Raw genomic sequence first — 15,141 nt, 5'->3', positions numbered from 1 at the left:
AATTGGGGTCAATTAATTGCCTCCAAAGATATATGTGCCGGGCAAGACTATATAGGTCAAGATAACTGCCGGGAATGTTGTTGTTATTTGGGCAGACAATCTGCCGGCATCTTTAGGATCGGTCCAATTGCCCCGAATTACATTTACAGGCAAACACACTGCCGTTAACGCGCGGACACGAAACAATTGGCCCAAATAAGCGCGCGAGGCACTCGCGGGAGAATGAAAATTTTAGAAGGCACTCGAGGGCTCGAGGCCCACCGCGGTCACGCGGCCTTAATTTCCCCCTTCTCCACACCGCATCTCGCCGCTCTCCTTCCCGCATCAGCCGCCGCACTACATCTCGCCGTCGACACCGCCAACCCTAGCGCCATGGTGACTCACCCCAATCCTCGTCGCCCCGCCCAGCGCCACCGCCCCCATCCCCTCCATCGCCCAGCCGCCCCCTGCATCCCCCATCCATGCCTCGACCCAGCACCGCTGCCCCTGACTCATGCTCCTCCCCAATCCCCAATCCCCAATCCCCATCGACAAATCCACACACCTGCACTTCCGACGCACACCGCGGCCCATCTCCATCCGCGTCGCACCTGCGTCCCCATCCAGAGTCGCCGCCGCATCTGGTCCAAACTGAGCAGCAGGGCAGCCGGCGGCCAGATCCACCACGGTGCTTCCAGATCCATGGTGCCCAAGCCATGGAGCTCATCCAGAAGGTCTCCTCTCTTTCGCCTCTTCTCCTCCCCACGCCTCTCCCTCTCTCTCTCTGATTCGATTCAATTCGAATTCGCTGACATGGTTCCTGTCTTCGTCAAGTTCGTGCTACTGCTGCAGAAGAACTCAGCATACCCGTAAAGGGACCTGATGGAGGAGGAGGAGATCTTCATGGCATGCTACATGGCTCAGCCCCACTACCGGCACTGCTCTGACCCTAGTATACGGGACAAGGACCGCTCCCCTCTCTCGATTTGCTCTCCTTTCCTACGCGCTTCATCAACACCACGGCCAAGCCAGCCCTCAAGCAAAGGTATGGTTTTCATACCCACCAAATCTCAACCTGTACTGTATGTTTTGTTTCTCCATCGTCCAGTCCTGCGACTTGCAATTGTACTGATATATGAAACGTTTTGGCTCAAGAAATTTGTATGTATGTGCACATTATCTATTTCCTGGTCAGACTAAAACTGGATGAACCCATCTTTATTTTTGCTATGAATAAATATGCAGCAACAACACCATCTAAGAAAAAATGACACATATCCATGCAAATCACTAGCACCAAGTTAAGTGCACATTCCAGTAAAATCTTCTCAGTTAATATTCTTGACAAAACTTCTATAGTCCTGAAAATGGTGGAATACAGTATTTGGTTGATAAAAAAGTGCTATCTAATTTTTCTGTAGAGGGATTTCACTCTTTGCTACTTGATAGATTGACAACTGTGCTTGCTATCTCCAATGTTCAGGTGGAAACTGCAGAATCATATTTGCGCACTATGGAAAAAGCTGGGATAGTGATTGATATGCAGGTTAGATAATAAAATATGAGCCTCTCATACACTGTTGTATAAGGTTGCAACGAATGTCCTTTGGGGGGCTTTCACAGCAGAAAGCTATAATTTTCTCGACAATTTGTTTTGCTTGAAAATATTGTTGTCTTGGGCTAACTTATTTAGCCTACAGAAAATAGGGAGAATACGAAATTAAGTTCGTCGAATTGTTTCTAGGCTATCTGTTCATTTTTGGCTGCTTAATAACTAGTAGCTTGATGGATGGACTTGCTAACTCGCAATTGCTCTACATTTATTGCCTGTGCGGAAAGCCTACCAGCAGTAGCAGTTTTAAGTTTTGGTTTTGTTAGGATTTAATCTTGGCATTTGACCTTCCATGCAAAGGATTTCCATGCTTTCACAATGGCTTGATGGGTGGACTTGCTGATTGCTCTGTAATTATTTCCTGTGCTTGAAACCTACTAGCGACAGCATTTTAAGTTCTTGTTTTGCTAGAATTAATCTTGGATTTTCATCTTCTAATCCCTTCCCTCCCCTGAAACTCTCTTGGTTCGTTTCCTCACGCAGATACATACGAGACACCCAACATCCACCAGCGAGGTTGCTGGGCACAAGTTTGGCCAGACAAGCAGCTCTGCGAGCTCTGGCGCTACGCTCATTGGAACCCCTCCCTTGCTTGGTTCCAGGGGAGGAGGTAAGCCTCTGCTCGCATGCTCTTTGTGCGCATGGCCATTGAGCCATGCCAAAATCTACTGCTTTGGCTTATGGTGACGCCTCTTTCCGGTTTGCAAGTAATATATGTGAACTGCTCCTGTAGCATTGCATTTCAAGTCATCCTGATGTTTGTTTGGTGATATTTGATCTTGCTATTGCATAGTTCATAAGCTCAGATGGGATTGTACAATCAAATCTCTTTCCAGTTACCTTGCATAGGTGTCACTTCTTGTTTGCAACTTGAAAGATTAGTGTAATAGTAGGCACTTCTTGACTGAACTACAATGTTTATTTCCAAGATAAACATGTTATGAGGTAAGCCATCAATGTTGAATTTAAATACACATGACTATACATATCGTGATCTGAATGATCTCTCCTTAATCTGGGTTGCCTTCTCTTCACATGCATAGTTGGTCTGTTTAAATGAACCTTCTCGGCAGCTATATGTCTTGTTAAAAAGTGATTTTAAAATATAAATAGAAGATAGAAACTAGAGAGAGTGGAGATTTGGAGAGTGATAGCTACTGTAAAAACAGAGGCGGTTATGTTCCCTATTTCTCTTATTCTCTCATAATGCTTGTTGGCCATACAGTCGAGTAGAATTACGAGTTTCTGTCAGAGTTAATCAATGTATTGAATTTCTTTTCTATGAGATGTCCAGCACTACTCTCTATAGTAGTGTACAACCTGAGCTGAATCATTCTCCCTGGAAATGTGAGGACCATGCCGAATGTTCTCAGGTGATCTATTGCTTGGCCTCGTAGATATGTAAAACTTCTTTTTGATCATGTTTATTTCAGCAGCTGTAGAGTTTCTCAAATTGATTCCTATTGATAATCCTATGTATGCAGATGGAGATTGTTCACAAAGTTATGCAAGGTATTGATAATCCCATGAAACTTTGTGAACAATCTCCATCTGCATACATAGGATTATCAATAGACAAAAAATATTGATAATCACCTCAGTTGTGAATCACCTTGAGTATAGACAAAAAATAACTATTCTTGTTGCAAAATTAAAAATATAATCCATTTCTGACCTGATACAATGATATGTTAATACATCTATAATCTGACTTCGCCGCTCTAATGTGTGAAATGGGCCAAACTCATATTTACTGCTACCCATCCAGGGTTGTAGTCTGCATCAATGCGAACAATTCAGTGATTATCCACTGCCCTCTTTCATTTAGCCATGTCTTAGATGCTTTCTTAATTCTAGGAAGTTATATTAAGATCTTTGCTTCCATCTGCAAATAATTCTTAATGCACAATGGATCTTTTGATTTGTGAAATTGATAACTCGAAGGGATCCCAAATGTTGCTTCCACCCAGGCATGGATTACGAGTCGAACGACTAGTCTAGACTAGTCGCTCGACTAGTCTACGAGTCGTACTCCAGCTGTCGACTCCTTTTCTCGTGTAGACTACAAATACGAGTCGAGCCGTCGAAGGACTAATCGACTACTAGTCTGGACTAGTCGTGCATCTTGAGTCGTTCGACTCAAAAAAAATCCAGGCTTGCTCCAGAGAGAGCTGCCTCAGCTGGGGCGAGGCGCCGCCAGCACCCACTGGCCTGCCACTGCTGCCGCCACCCACCGCTGGGACGGCGGATGGCGCAGCCAAGTGCGGCAGCCGGCCGGAGCTCGTGCTCAGGCAGCGGCCATGGCCGTGACCCGTAGGCGCGCGCGGCCTTGAGACGAGAGAGAGGGGAGAGGAAAGGAGGAGGCATGGCGGTGGTCGGCGGGCTCGCCGGCGGGAGCGGCTGAGGCCGGCGGAAGGCGGCAGGAGGCGCGGGTCGCGTGCGCGCGTGCTCTGTGCGTGATGGCGCTGGCGGCGGCGATTGGGTAGATCAAGAGCTAGGGTTCCAGTGGTTGGGGGACTAAGTAGGCTGGCCACTTGGGCCAAATGGGCCAGCTGGTGGGTGGGGGGCGTGCTGCACGGTGCTGAGCTGGGCTGGGCGTGACAAGTGTTGACTAGCACTGCTGGTTTTATTATGTATATACTGTAATGTGCTGTACAGTTTACTACATACTACTACGTACTACTACTAGGTATTAGTAGTTGAGTACTGCAGTACTATGTCGACTAGTCTAGCACTAGTCTAAGACTAGTCCGATTAGTCTATGAGTCTCAACCTCGGAACGACTCGTCGACTCGTAATCCTTGCACCCAGGTCTTGCGAAAGTGCAACTGATGTGATAAATCAACTTTGCTAGCTTGTGAAATATAAAATTTCATTGCATGAGCTAATTGTTCACCAGCGGCATGTGAACTTATGACCATATTAGAATCTGCAGCTATTTTTGAACTTTTTTTTGCTCCTTTGTGGTGATGTTCTGTTAATTTCCAGCCTTCCGGCTAGTTTATCGCGTGCACATTTAGTTACATGAATGAAGTATTGTCCATCATTTGCTCTCTGTTGCACTGTTCTGAAAATTCGCCATATGATGAATTTACTTACTGTGTCCAAACCCTATGTCATATTCAGTGGCTCTGAACCTAATTTAATGTTGTTACTGATTTCTGCCAGGTTGTACCCACAACCACAAGTTTCAAGAGGTGTGTTTTGTGAGCTAAACGGATCTTCTGCTGGGATATGTTTCTACCTAAAACTAGATCTTTATTTTGCGCTTTTGCCTACAATGTAATGGTGGTCTTAAGAATCTACATATGTATGCCTATGTGTGCATGTAGACATGCTGGATCGCTGTGCTTTTGGCTATCCTGTAATATTGTACGTGTATGCCTATGTGTGCATGCAGGCACGCGATGGAGCTTTGTTCTTTTGGCTCTCCCTAGTACTACTAGACTAGCTTGTGAACCTATGTATGTACGGTTGATTGCTCATATACATACATATGTATTGGTACACATTATCTCTTAAGTGATGCAACCTTAATTATTTTTTGGAGATGAACTACATGTATAAATGATATATGGCACAAAATAGTACAGGAGATTTATGTGTTGGCACTAGACACAAATACAGGCAGACTAACTGCCGGGAATACTTCAATCTGCCCTGAATTGCTAAACTGCCGGGGAAAAGCTGTATGCCGGAAATAGTTCTAACTGCCGGCAAAGCTTCGACCATGTAGGGCAACAGAACTGACGGGGTTTCAGATAACTGCCGGGAACTGTTTTTCCCGACAGGACTTTCAAGGGCAGTTCGTAATTGCCGGTAAAATGCATTCCCGGCAGTTTCTCTGCCTCCATTAACTGGTTTTCCCGGCAGATGTGGTGACCCCTAAGTTTTGTTCATGGTGTAGTGTCCCCGCCGTCCTTTTCTCGCCGTCGTGGGAGCTCGTGGACGTCGAGGCGCATGGACCCCGGGGCGTCCTCCTCCTCGTCCGGTCGGTCGACCGACTCTCCCTGCCTCCGCCCCGTCATCAAGCGTAGCCCCAGGACATGCCTGTCAGCCGGCGCACCCGCAGCTCTGGTATCCGCATCACAGACTACACCCTCGCTTCCGGGCGCCTCGTCCTCGTCGCGCCCAAGCCGGAGCCCAGTCTCCCCCTGGAGTACGAGGAGATAGCCTGGCGCGGCTTCTCTGACCCGGACGCCCTGCGGTGGGCGCGCGACGACTACCTCCGGACGGAGATGACCCGGCAGACCCAGGCCCTGGAGGAGATCGCCGCCCGCAAGCGTGGGCGCGAGGAAGAGCACAACATCGTGATCCTCGACAACGACGACAACGAGGACGCCGCCGGATCGTCCAACCCGCCGCGCCAACCGGGGGAGGGTTGCAGTAGGGACGGCAGCCACGACGGAGGCGGCGACGATGATGACGATGATGACGACGACTACACGCGGTTCTACAGCCTCCTCGGCATGTAGAACCGCAAGGGCGGCGGCCGGCGAGGAGCGGCGAGGCGAGCGAGACGGCGGGCGGGCCTAGTACTGTGTTTTTTTGTAAAATAGTTTAAATATGTATGAGCGGGCGTGTTTGTGCCGTGTTTGGTCGAATTTGGTTTGAAATCGCCGAAATATGCATGAACTCGCCGTGTTTGCGCCGTTCAAAAAAATTCCGTGGGTGCCGCGACTGGGTGGCATCACGCCCCCAGCGCGCGTTTTGCACCGGTGCGCCCCCAGGGGGCGATTTTTAGCGCCTCCTGGAGATGCTCTTAGATAGCCGATGGTAGTGAGGGGGTCCTGATGCCTCCACTCCAGCGGGAAGATACCAGGTGATACCATGTGTTAGATGATACCATGATACGGGCTTCTGGGAGATCCAACGGCTCCCCGGAGTTCTTGAGCAATTTGCAAAAAAGTCATCCGGGAGTCTTAAAATTTCACGTAGGTACAATAGACTTCCGGGAGCCGTCGGATCCGAGATCCAACGGCCCAGAAGCCCGTATCATGGTATCACCTGATATTTCCCCCGACTCCAGCTAGTAGTTTTGGTTAGAATTTATTTTCCTAGGACGACGGCACTTTATCTTTAAGTTGGTCTTTCGGCCTTCGCTTTGATTGTCCTTGAGTTCGTCCATCCGGACAAAATTGATGGAGCTTTGACATAGATTCCCGTCGTTTCTTTTGGACGGTTAGATTTAGCATCAGACGCTTCAGGTCGATTTAAGACACCAGTACCACGACAATGTTAGGGTTTCTTCCCATGCGTGTGCAACGCCATGGACGCGGCGATAATGCCGTGTCCACAGCTCATTTTGGCAGCGGTAATGGTTGCTTGGCGATGCAGATGTAATTTTTATTATGTCTGAGGTGCTTTGTACTTCATATATGAATCTGTATAAAAGCTCTTTTTTTGTAAAAAAACTTATTTTTAATCCTAATAATGGTTACTATCGTGTTCGTAGCTAAAAAAAAAGCATTTCTAAATCTTATTTCGTAGTATGAGTCTAGACTTTTGCCCAGGCCAGCTCGGAGCGTACTTGGCATGATCATTCGCTGATTCGCTGGTCATGACTCATGCAAGCTTAACATTACAGCCGATCAAGATGGCCGTTTTTAGTGTGGTAATACGGATGCGGACTGGATCTTAACTAAAGTGCTACTGTAGTAGTGTAGTGTCTTGAACTGTTTGGGATGACCGCTGACCGAAGCACGTGGACGAACGGTTTGGCAAGTTAATTAGTTACGACGAAGTGAGTCTGGCATCATACATCTTCGATGATGATCGGTACGTACGCCCATCCATGGCGTGAAGGTGCGGTGGGGGAGGCATGGCAGAAATGCATGGTAACCGACCGGGGCCATGCATGCATGGGGCCAGGATGGGTCACACATGCATGCATGATCTGGATCCCGTCTATCCACCCACATGGACGACGACGATGAAGAAAATGCAGTTCAACTTTACATCACTGGCCTGTTTAGTCTTGACTCAAAACGTGCAGTTGGAGCCTACCGGCGGCGCTGACATGCATGTAAGACCATCTACAACTGCAATTCACAAATCCGAACCCTCTTTCCAGTCGCAAAAAAAAAAACATCTGATGACCCTCATATCTTAGTCATTCCTTGAATTAAACTTTCATTCCATTTTATAAATAAAGCAAACATCCATACAACCAAATACCAAGAGCAATAGCATGAACGGACGGCTGGGGTCACATCACAAGCACGCCCAAGAAACAAAAAAGAAACATAAAAAAGGCTACCGAGTGGCAAACTCCGAAGCACGCCTATGGAGCAGAAAGACACCACGCCGATACCACCAGCGCATCCAACATCTCGCCTAGCCGGTCGCGATCCCGCTGCCTAGCAAGCGGGTGCCGGTGCTATAGAAAAGCCAAAAATTTAAAGAACGAGTCAGAAGTCCGACGCGGGAAGATCTGCTCAATCACCATTTTATTGTGAGTAGTCCAAAGGGTCCACGTCAAATCCGCGAAGATAAACCAAAAAAGGCGGCGGTTGCGACCCGCCTGGGTTGCCCTGGCCTGCAGGAACTCGACCAGGTCTCCAGCCTCTCAGTCGGGCCCGAGTGCCTCCCGAACAAACCTCCACAGCGCCCGTGCCGCCGTACAGGAGAACATGATGTGAATGCTCGTCTCTGGGATACTACAGAGGGGGCAAACACCATCACCCGGACCGTTGCGCTTAAGGACCTTCGTCCCCGAGGGCAAACGGTTTTGAAGCAACTGCCAAACGAAGATCTTTATTTTAAGTGGCACAGCGCCTCACATCTTAGTCATTGCAACCATAATCCTCATTTTCATGCTACTACATGCAATGCAATGTCCCATTTCACCTCTCTCTCTATATAGCTAAAATTTAGCAAACTAACTACTCATCATTGGACATATCGATGACCTTCTGGCCGCAGTCGTCAACATCATGGTCATTGGCCGCCGGGCAAAATGCCGACGCCTCCTCGTGTGCGAAGAGCTACTCAAGCTTCATACCCACCTTGTGGATGAAGCCGGCAGTTAGCCGCCACCTCCACCTCGGACTGGATGGACTTGACGATGGCATGCTGCTCCGTCGCCTCCTCTGCTTGGGCGAGCTTGAACCCCGACAGCGGGTCCTCCATGTGGAATCTGGCATGCTCCGGCGTCGACGCCTCCACCTCCTCGTCCGACGTCGACTCCTCCTCCCACACCTTAGCCTCTTCCATCTCCTCGTCCGACGCCATCACCTCCTCTTGCTCCAGTGTCTCCACCTCCTCCTGCTCCGGCGACGCCTCCTCCTTTGGGGAGTTCGAAGAGTGCCTCGACGGCGTGCATCTCCGTCCAAAGCTCCAAGGTCAACAACTTGTAGTACGTCGCTTGTTAAACCATGGCGGCAGGCGTACGACGAGCTTAGATTGGAAGTGGAAGAGGGGAGAAGGGAGCAACAACGACACAGACGGGAGGGAGAGGATGGGAATGGGGACGGGGTTAGGTTGCCTCGCCGCCGACTTAAATAGCCATATTTGGCCCCTTGTGTGGCGTGCTGGAGCGGCACCATGAATGCGTCCTCACTGAACCAAAGGAGGCGTTCATTGGACTGACGGGTTCTGGCGCGGGCCTCTCCCGTCAGTCTGACATGGCGGACGCATCCGGGCACCCTATATTCATCCCACATATGGATTGGGTTCGGAAGATCCCCCCCCTCCTTTTCCTTGGTTTGGAGCAACAGCGTAGCAAAGCAAATAAATAATGCTGAGGGAACCATGGTAGCTGTGAAATCACAGGAGACCCAAGTGCAGGGGAAAGAATGTAGCCGCCATGTAGAAACAGAAAGTTTCCACTGGTGACGCGGTTCATCAATCTGGTTCAATCGAATGGAAATAAATAAAAAATAGCATGAGATCTCACGCGTCTCTGTCCATAGGATATATTATCACTATGGGTTGTTGGAATATATGGATGCAAAGAAATTGAAAGATCTTTAACAATGGAACTCCTACGGTAAGATCATGGAAATTCAAGCTGAAACATGACCTTTTACTGGCCAGGATCAGAACTAAATCAAAGAATGTGGACAGTCTGGATGAATGGATTGATTCCTTGGTCCTCTAGGTTTCCTCTCCCATGATTATCACCATGCTTGGTAGAAAAAGACTGGCATCGGATAGCCCTTTGGAGCTGTTTTTATTTCCTTTCCTTTAGTTTGATGTAAATAACTTCTATTAGATGTTGATGGAAAACAACTTAAAAAAAAATCCCGTCAACAGGAGATCCAGGTAATGAGGCGAAGGTAAAAAAGCTATGAAAATATTCTAATCATACCATTCTTGTAATTTGACTGTTTATAGTGACTCAACTCAATGTTTCTAACACGAAACCTCATGAAACTCTTGTCTTCATTAATCTCTGTTTTCATATGCATTTCTATTATATTTTTAATTTTCCCTATCACTACGTTTTCATAATCCGGCGAATCAAAGACACCCCCGGCATACATGCAAAGGCCACCTGTCTAGTCTTGTAAGAAGGGAAAACCTTTTCATCGGATTTGTCAAGTTTTCCACGAATATTGTCATTTCTACTTCAACCAAGTTCACATCGTCAATATTACCACCGTGGAAAATATGTAGAAGTGTGCTAGTTATGTGAGGCTAGTGACTACCCACTTAATATGAACTTTGATAACAAGATAGTAAGTCCCAAGATCTTGGACCAAGGAAAAACAACTTTTTACCAAATAGAAACTCCAAAACAATCAATATCTGTAGCTACCATAAGTACAGTTAAAAAGTGCTGGTACACCGAAAAACTGTACCAGCTTGCTGGAGGACTCCAGGAAGTGCAAACTGTATATTTTAGTTTCAAGTGTGATTGGGTCACATGAATAAAAAGTTAAAAACATAGCAATAAAGAAAACACATGAATATGCTAGTGCAAAATCGATGATTACAGAATATGCGAAAGTTGCAAGATTATGTAAAATGAATGGGTGAACAAAATGTTTGACTGAATGTAAAAAAGTTTGAGAGTAGGTGCGCATTGAATTAATCAATTCTTAGAAATTTTGTGGAATAAGCATACTATCTAAAAAAACGTAAGTCTACCATTCACTCTGTAATTCTGGCCCCACTAGCTCCATATACCTGGCGACACATAGCACCGATGAGGCTATGGTGCCTCAGTGGCGTCGTCGGCTTCTTGGCCATGTCATCGCAAACGCGGCCTCTCAACAAGCTGGATAAGACGCTGAGAATCAGAAAGGGTGACACTAGATATCAACTGGGCACCCCAATTAGATTGATTACACTGTTGATGAGTTCTTCATTGACTCGGAGAAGGGAGAGTGCTTAAAATCAGGTAAGATGTCTATTGTGGATCCTTCCTTTATCCTTGATAGCTGTAGTTAATACTGCTGCATCAAGATAACTGAGGCACTGAACAACCTTGTAGCAGAATAACAAAATAGCAACCTGGGGCATATCTTGAAATGTCAGTGACAGAGAGAAAAATCTAATACAAGGAAACTAAATTAACTGACAGTATTATGCAAGCTCACCAGAACAAAGATAGTATGTTGAATATATAGGTTGACTAGCTAATAGAATATCAGTTGTATGAACTTGTAAACAAAATAAATACTGACCTGCAGTTTGCTTTTATCGGCCTTCTGGATGTGCAATATCTGAAAATATGGCTTCCTGTGCTGCAACGCTAATTGTTGAGTTGGTAGATGGTCTGTCTGAATCCACCGCGGTGATCTGAAGAGATGACGCACTCTCGGCACAGCTGCTGTTGTAGCTTGCACTATCCTGCACCTGGAGTGCGACCTCAAGGTTCCAGAGTACATCACCCATTGATGGCCTATCTATGCTGTGATCAGCAACACATTTCTCCGCTATCTCTGCAAATATCCTGAAGCACTCAAGGGTGATTTCCTCCTTAACACGGGGGTCGATGATCTCCTCGAGTGCACCTTTCTTTCGGCAAGATAGCGCCCAGTCACGCAAGCTCACTTGCTCCTCGGGGAGCTTGGTGTTTATCACAGGGCGTGCACACAGGGTCTCAAACAACACGACCCCGAAAGAGTACACATCTGATTTTTTGGTGAGACGCTGCAGCCGGAAGTACTCCGGATCAAGATATCCAAAGGTGCCTTTTACAGCGGTGCTCATGTGGGTGTTGTCAATGTCTGGACTAGCCTTAGACAGACCAAAGTCGGAAACCTTTGCCATGAACCTATCATCCAACAGGATGTTGGTAGTCTTAACGTCACGGTGGATGATTCCTTGCTCTGCACCAGTGTGGAGGTAATGCAGTCCTCGGGCTGCACCGATGCAAATCTCAAGGCGCTGCTGCCACGACAGTGGTGGGTTTCTGGTGTTGTATAGATGCTCACGCAATGTTCCATGAGCCATGTAATCATACACCAGAATCATCTCATTCTTCTCCTCACAGTAACCAATCAGAGACACAAGGTGGCGATGTCGGAAATTGCACAACATCTCGATTTCAGTCTGGAACTCATGAAAGCCTTGTTGGGATTTCTGATTGCATCGCTTGATCGCCACCTTTGTCCCTCCATCTATATCGCCGATGTAGACATTCCCGAAACCGCCTCTGCCGATGATAAGTGCTCCATCAAAGTCTTTGGTGGCAACTTGAATTTCTGAAAATGAGAAATGACGAACGAGATCACATGTAGACTTTATGCATTTAGTTGGATGATTCACATGTCCATAGTCGGTCTTGCCGGAACTCTTCGCTACCTTCTTCCGTCTGTAGATAACACACGTGCTGAAAAGGGCAATCAACAATAAAGCAAAACCACCAGTAATACCACCGATGGCTGCTTGTATGTCACCTTTGGATTTTCTTTCACTGCTAGATAGCCAATTAGGACTCGCATCAGGCTTTTGCGGAAATGGAGGATTGAGCGCAGCAAGATTGCTCGGTCCGTAACTCTGTAGCTTGAAGACCTCGAGACCATTCAGTATTGCATCAAAATACTCTGGTTCACTTGAAAGATCAGGGTGAAGCGCAACCCATAGGTCCTCCTGACCTAAACCAATAGCCATGACAACATAGTCTTTGTATGTTGTTCTACCGACTCCTCCGCTCCAGACAATGACATCTATTCGCTCCGCCGCTGTCTGGTTGTTGATGTAGATGAAGAACGACCTCTGATTCGCCTTTGTAATACGATTCCGAATCTCACAGAAATGGAACCTTAGGAGGTAAGAGTACCCCACGTCAACGGGTAAAATCCATGTAAGGTTGTAATTCAGGTTGACCGTTTGATCTGGCCCCATCGACCGAGCTGTACCATAGACATCTAATGGAGCACTGTAATTTGGCACTGTGGGTGTATACCTGATAGTCACATTAAAATCTCTGCCGATGGTCACCCCCGAGCGACCAAATATGTACGGAGAGTCATCTGCCCATGATCGGTAAAAGCCCGAGTCATATATCGGGGGAATGTCTTGGCCCCCAACATTGAGCCGGTACATAGTCTGGAAACCTGTGTCAGAGGGAATTGATACTGGGACTACGCCATTACCGTTAACTTCTCTTGTATCAGCTATTGTGAATATGTCAGGCGTGGGCACAATCTCAATGCCATTGATAAATCTTACAAGGAGAGATCCAACGTCTTACTATATCTTTCTGATGTGCTGATGGGGCAAAGGTGACGTCCAAGTTGCCTGAAGAAACATTCACTGAAAATTCACGGACAAGGTAGGCAGAATTGATCGCCTGAGCAGTTTGCGAAGCATTGAAGTCATTTAAGAGTACAAGATTTCCTGCCGTGACATCAAAGAAGGCATCGAAGACAGCATAGTTTGCATAAGCAATCGGATAGAAGTAGAGGCGTAAGAACAGGCGGCCTGGACTGACAGGGAAGTGATAGGTGTAATTTGAAGTGAAGATGCGTGTAGTCATATAAGGGACCAAGGAGGGGAGTGAAGGGTCTTGGTATGAAGCAGTGGCTGCAACTCCTTTCACTGATGGCGCGAACTTGGAGCCGGTGTCCCCATCCCAAATACGACTACTATCATCAACATTTGGGCTTGATGCTCCGCAATCTAGAAGAATGAGGCCAGTGGCCGTGGAGTTGCTATCAGCTGTCACGGCAATCGACAAGAGAGCTAACTGTGTGAGGCATGTGAGGGTAACTGGTAGGGTTGGGAGCGCCATTGCCATGGTTGGCATGCCCGGATCAAAAAATTGGAGACTCCATTACATCAACTATTACAGGATGTCTCTAGGGGACAGTTGCATAGGGCAAGAACATTGTGATTTTCTTGATAAGATTTGGGGCAAGAAACAGTCAGGAAAATTGAGGATCTTAGGATATTACTATTGTTTAGTGAAGAACACACGCCTAGAGAGCCACAGAACCTGGAATAGCAGGAAAAACAAAAGAAGCAAACTCAGTAAAGTAAACCATGGCAATATGAACAATAGCTGATTGATGCAAGGCAGAACATCCACATGTCTGAGTAAGAGAACAGTACTAATAATTGCACGAACTTTAGCAAATTGAAGTTCCTGGTATCAGCAGAAGTTGGAAATTGTACCAGAAGACATAAACAGACAAAAACTGCTCACTGGTTTCTTTCCAACAGTAGTGAAAGATCACAATAGCTAAACAAAAGTAGCCAATATATATATCTTACAAGGAGAGATCCAACGTCTTACTATATAACATGTATACACAAAAGTGTAAGAAGGAAATCAGGTAAAAGGCAGTACAAATTTGTGGACAAAACATCACACCAAGAGAAAATAGCATGGAGCAACAGTCCTGAATGATGATACATCTAGAAAAGAAATTGGTGGACAACTTGCCTTTTACTTTTGACATTTCCCCTAAAAAGATGGTCTGCTCTTCTTGCTAGGTTGGAGAACATACTTTTAAAAGTCTGAATCAAACAATCTAAGCAGGAAACTCTCAATTTTAGCCACTCCAAAACACACAGTGGAAGGAACATGGATGAAAGAACTAAACTCAGGGGAACCCGTTGGCCAAATTTGGGGCGAAACTATAAGTATCGAAATCCTTCAAAGATTCAAGCCCAAGGACGGATACACAGAGCATGTCTAACTGAATCAAGTGAGATGAAGGAGCTCGAAAAGAATGAGGATGATGATGCATGGTTACCTGAACAGGAAGGCCGAGCTCGTGCGGGAAGAAAAATCAAAGCCATGCGCGAGATGAAGGCCCGAGCAGCAGCAGTTACGGCGCTTTTGGTGGGCAAAAGCGATGAGAGATTCAGCATGCACTCACCGAGTGCTTTAGTGGACGAAAATATGTGACATGCCACCCCCAGGAGTAATATTGATCGCAAAATAAACAGCACACCAAGCAACTCGGGGCAAAGGATAGCCAAAGAAAGAATGTTGAATGGTCGCTTTTTCAAGCAAGCAAAACAAACATATCGCCGTCTTAGATTTTTTTTCACTCCAATTGGCATCTGCAAGAATGGTCTATACTGATTTTTCATGTCCATAGAACAACTTTGCACGGAATAGAACTTCATTTTAAAGATATACATGT

The 15,141-nt window shown here is 46.6% G+C and overlaps 1 long non-coding RNA gene and 1 pseudogene across 2 annotated transcripts; one reads left to right on the top strand and one right to left on the bottom strand.

The window, feature by feature from the left end:
- The first annotated feature begins 260 nt into the window (after positions 1–260).
- LOC147978356 (uncharacterized) lies at positions 261–5,118 on the top strand. The gene is made up of 5 exons (XR_015599582.1): positions 261–713; positions 814–1,024; positions 1,463–1,525; positions 2,075–2,964; positions 4,760–5,118. It is a non-coding gene; the product is annotated as an uncharacterized LOC147978356 (long non-coding RNA).
- Positions 5,119–10,543: 5,425 nt separating this feature from the next.
- Positions 10,544–14,897, bottom strand: LOC125542643 (receptor-like protein kinase FERONIA pseudogene; annotated as a pseudogene). Its single transcript, XR_015618076.1, has 3 exons — positions 14,746–14,897; positions 11,224–13,982; positions 10,544–11,050 (listed from the first exon to the last, which is right to left on the bottom strand). The product of XR_015618076.1 is annotated as a receptor-like protein kinase FERONIA pseudogene (transcript).
- Between the last annotated feature and the right edge of the window lie 244 nt (positions 14,898–15,141).

The sequence above is a fragment of the Triticum urartu genome, chromosome 3A (genome assembly GCF_056163025.1).
Source record: "Triticum urartu cultivar PI428250 chromosome 3A, HENAU_Tu73, whole genome shotgun sequence".
Taxonomy (NCBI): Eukaryota; Viridiplantae; Streptophyta; class Magnoliopsida; order Poales; family Poaceae; genus Triticum; species Triticum urartu.
Note: the sequence above shows the minus strand (reverse complement) of the source record. Positions and strands in the feature narration are given on the sequence as shown.